This window comes from Lingula anatina, chromosome 8 (assembly GCF_051362555.1).
Source record: "Lingula anatina isolate TDL-2025a chromosome 8, LinAna3.0, whole genome shotgun sequence".
In the NCBI taxonomy this organism is placed as follows: domain Eukaryota; kingdom Metazoa; phylum Brachiopoda; class Lingulata; order Lingulida; family Lingulidae; genus Lingula; species Lingula anatina.
Genome location: NC_141774.1, coordinates 20,816,651 through 20,821,650, shown reverse-complemented (window position 1 = coordinate 20,821,650; position 5,000 = coordinate 20,816,651).

The following is a 5,000-nucleotide window of genomic DNA, read 5'->3' as shown; positions in this document are numbered from 1 at the left end:
GCTGCTCGCATGGCCGCCGGCCAGCGATGCAACTTTCAAATGTCTGCCTTATCATTTTGCTATGCCACTTGACATGCCTACCGAGGTGACAACGGGGAATCGAGGTTCGATTCCAGAGAGGGAGCATGAGAAGCGGCTACCGCTTCCAAGAAACGCAGTCGGTGCGCATATTACCAACTCCTTGCAAGGGGAGGTAGTGGGTTAAAAAAAACAATATGGGACTCGTTCGAGGCCCCGTAACTGGAAGCTGCAACAAGGTTTCCATAGGCAAACATTCAGAAAGATCATTGCCGGTCTATTTATTAGAGTGCCGCACCGGCCGACGAGTCCGTTCCGAGGTGGGAACCGGCAATCGGAAGCTGGGACGGTACGATCAGTATAACCTAATGCATATCGGACCGGGTCCCTAGCGCGGGTCGCCCCGGGAGCCCAGTACGTTCGGCTCACGGGTCACGCCCGTGGACAGCATAGGAGGGGTGCGAGCGCCGTCGCCTCCTCCGCCAGCGGAAGGGTTAAAGAACCGCGTGCAAGCCGCTGCTTGGCTTTGCCCACACGCCGAGCCTTTGTCCCAAGCCAGGACGCACCTCAGGTGGCACCTCCGCACGATCTATGGAACAGACGGCTCAAACGGTAGAGTGCTTGCCTCCGGTGCAGAAGGTTGTGGGTTCGATCCCCGGGCGGGGATCCTGCTGTTTTATTGCTAAGCCTTGGTAACAAAGGGCCGTAGTCCCTTCAATCTTTTCGGCACCGGCGGTGCGAGCGAATAGTCAAATGCCGGCACTATACATGTGTAGTGCAGTGAAGCTCGGAGGCTCGAGCGGGTCTACTATCGGTGGCGAGGCGTAAGTGGCTGCCCGGTGAAGGGGCTCCCGAGCTTCCTTCAAGCAGTCCAGGGGTAGCACGGCCCCTAGAAGCAGGTCGGTCGCCGGTAAAAGCTTTACCAGCCCGTCCGTCCTGCTCAGTCCGCCCTCCCAAGGAGGTGACGGTCTGCGTTTGGTGATGGGGTCTTCCGCCTACGGACCCCGAATTAGGTGTCTGCTGTCCTCCCTGGCCTGGGACGCGACACCGCTACCGCCCTTTGACGGTAAATCAATGGTTGCTTAGATGGGTCGGCGAGGTGAGGAGGGCTCTCCGAGCCTCCTGGCCGAACCCGACTCGCCGGGTTCCCCGTGCGTCGGGTAAAAGTAGCTGTCACACCGCCAGCAACTTTCAAATATCTGCCTTATCATTTTGCTATGCCACTTGACATGCCTACCGTGGTGACAACGGGGAATCGAGGTTCGATTCCAGAGAGGGAGCATGAGAAGCGGCTACCGCTTCCAAGAAACGCAGTCGGTGCGCATATTACCAACTCCTTGCAAGGGGAGGTAGTGGGGTAAAAAAAACAATATGGGACTCGTTCGAGGCCCCGTAACTGGAAGCTGCAACAAGGTATCCGTAGGCAAACATTCAGAAAGATCATTGCCGGTCTATTTACTAGAGTGCCGCACCGGCCGACGAGTCCGTTCCGAGGTGGGAACCGGCAATCGGAAGCTGGGACGGTACGATCAGTATAACCTAATGCATGTCGGACCGGGTCCCTGGCGCGGGTCGCCCCGGGAGCCCAGTACGTTCGGCTCACGGGTCACGCCCGTGGACAGCATAGGAGGGGTGCGAGCGCCGTCGCCTCCTCCGCCAGCGGAAGGGTTAAAGAACCGCGTGCAAGCCGCTGCTTGGCTTTGCCCACACGCCGGGCCTTTGTCCCAAGCCAGGACGCACCTCAGGTGGGACCTCCGCACGATCTATGGAACGGACGGCTCAAACGGTAGAGTGCTTGCCTCCGGTGCAGAAGGTTGTGGGTTCGATCCCCGGGCGGGGATCCTGCTGTTTTATTGCTAAGCCCTGGTAACAAAGGGCCGTAGTCCCTTTAATCGTCTCGGCACCGGCGGTGCGAGCGAATAGTCAAATGCCGGCACTATACATGTGTAGTGCAGTGAAGCTCGGAGGCTCGAGCGGGTCTACTATCGGTGGCGAGGCGTAAGTGGCTGCCCGGTGAAGGGGCTCCCGAGCTTCCTTCAAGCAGTCCAGGGGTAGCACGGCCCCTAGAAGCAGGTCGGTCGCCGGTAAAAGCTTTACCAGCCCGTCCGTCCTGCTCAGTCCGCCCTCCCAAGGAGGTGACGGTCTGCATTCGGTGATAGGGTCTTCCGCCTACGGACCCCGAATTAGGTGTCTGCTGTCCTCCCTGGCCTGGGACGCGACACCGCTACCGCCCTTTGACGGTAAATCAATGGTTGCTTGGATGGGTCGGCGAGGTGAGGAGGGCTCTCCGAGCCTCCTGGCCGAACCCGACTCGCCGGGTTCCCCGTGCGTCGGGTAAAAGTAGCTGTCACACCGCCGGGGCCCCAGTGGCCGGCGTGCTCCAACAGACAGATTACGTATCTGGTTCATCATGCCAGTGTCCATATGCTTGTCTCAATGGTTAAACCGTGCATGTCTAAGCACATGCTTTCACGCAGTGAAACTGCCAATGGCTTAGTTATGGTTCCTTAGATCGCACAGTCCTGCTTGGGTGACGGTAGTAATTCTAGAGCTAATACATGTGTAACCAAGCGCCGACCCAACGGTCAGAGCGCTTTTATTAGATCAAAACCAATTGGGCTCCGGCTTGTTCTGCTGGCGACTCTGGATAACGTTGGGCTGCTCGCATGGCCGCCGGCCGGCGACGCAACTTTCAAATGTCTGCCTTATCATTTTGCTATGCCACTTGACATGCCTACCGTGGTGACAACGGGGAATCGAGGTTCGATTCCAGAGAGGGAGCATGAGAAGCGACTACCGCTTCCAAGAAAGGCAGTCGGTGCGCATATTACCAACTCCTTGCAAGGGGAGGTAGTGGGGTAAAAAAAACAATATGGGACTCGTTCGAGGCCCCGTAACTGGAAGCTGCAACAAGGATTCCGTAGGCAAACATTCCGAAAGATCATTAGCGGTCTATTTACTAGAGTGCCGCACCGGCCGACGAGTCCGTTCCGAGGTGGGAACCGGCAATCGGAAGCTGGGACGGTACGATCAGTATAACCTAATGCATGTCGGACCGGGTCCCTAGCACGGGTCGCCCCGGGAGCCCAGTACGTTCGGCTCACGGGTCACGCCCGTGGACAGCATAGGAGGGGTGCGAGCGCCGTCGCCTCCTCCGCCAGCGGAAGGGTTAAAGAACCGCGTGCAAGCCGCTGCTTGGCTTTGCCCACACGCCGGGCCTTTGTCCCAAGCCAGGACGCACCTCAGGTGGCACCTCCGCACGATCTATGGAACAGACGGCTCAAACGGTAGAGTGCTTGCCTCCGGTGCAGAAGGTTGTGGGTTCGATCCCCGGGCGGGGATCCTGCTGTTTTATTGCTAAGCCCTGGTAACAAAGGGCCGTAGTCCCTTTAATCTTTTCGGCACCGGCGGTGCGAGCGAATAGTCAAATGCCGGCACTATACATGTGTAGTGCAGTGAAGCTCGGAGGCTCGAGCGGGTCTACTATCGGTGGCGAGGCGTAAGTGGCTGCCCGGTGAAGGGGCTCCCGAGCTTCCTTCAAGCAGTCCAGGGGTAGCACGGCCCCTAGAAGCAGGTCGGTCGCCGGTAAAAGCTTTACCAGCCCGTCCGTCCTGCTCAGTCCGCCCTCCCAAGGAGGTGACGGTCTGCGTTTGGTGATGGGGTCTTCCGCCTACGGACCCCGAATTAGGTGTCTGCTGTCCTCCCTGGCCTGGGACGCGACACCGCTACCGCCCTTTGACGGTAAATCAATGGTTGCTTGGATGGGTCGGCGAGGTGAGGAGGGCTCTCCGAGCCTCCTGGCCGAACCCGACTCGCCGGGTTCCCCGTGCGTCGGGTAAAAGTAGCTGTCACACCGCCAGCAACTTTCAAATGTCTGCCTTATCATTTTGCTATGCCACTTGACATGCCTACCGTGGTGACAACGGGGAATCGAGGTTCGATTCCAGAGAGGGAGCATTAGAAGCGACTACCGCTTCCAAGAAAGGCAGTCGGTGCGCATATTACCAACTCCTTGCAAGGGGAGGTAGTGGGGTAAAAAAAAACAATATGGGACTCGTTCGAGGCCCCGTAACTGGAAGCTGCAACAAGGTTTCCGTAGGCAAACATTCAGAAAGATCATTGCCGGTCTATTTACTAGAGTGCCGCACCGGCCGGCGAGCCCGTTCCGAGGTGGGAACCGGCAATCGGAAGCTGGGACGGTACGATCAGTATAACCTAATGCATGTCGGACCGGGTCCCTAGCACGGGTCGCCCCGGGAGCCCAGTACGTTCGGCTCACGGGTCACGCCCGTGGACAGCATAGGAGGGGTGCGAGCGCCGTCGCCTCCTCCGCCAGCGGAAGGGTTAAAGAACCTCAGGTGGCACGCACCTCAGGTGGCACCTCCGCACGATCTATGGAACGGACGGCTCAAACGGTAGAGAGCTTGCCTCCGGTGCAGAAGGTTGTGGGTTCGATCCCCGGGCGGGGATCCTGCTGTTTTATTGCTAAGCCCTGGTTACAAAGGGCCGTAGTCCCTTTAATCGTCTCGGCACCGGCGGTGCGAGCGAATAGTCAAATGCCGGCACTATACATGTGTAGTGCAGTGAAGCTAGGAGGCTCGAGCAGGTCTACTATCGGTGGCGAGGCGTAAGTGGCTGCCCGGTGAAGGGGCTCCCGAGCTTCCTTCAAGCAGTCCAGGGGTAGCACGGCCCCTAGAAGCAGGTCGGTCGCCGGTAAAAGCTTTACCAGCCCGTCCGTCCTGCTCAGTCCGCCCTCCCAAGGAGGTGACGGTCTGCGTTCGGTGATGGGGTCTTCCGCCTACGGACCCCGAATTAGGTGTCTGCTGTCCTCCCTGGCCTGGGACGCGACACCGCTACCGCCCTTTGACGGTAAATCAATGGTTGCTTGGATGGGTCGGCGAGGTGAGGAGGGCTCTCCGAGCCTCCTGGCTGAACCCGACTCGCCGGGTTCCCCGTGCGTCGGGTAAAAGTAGCTGTCACAC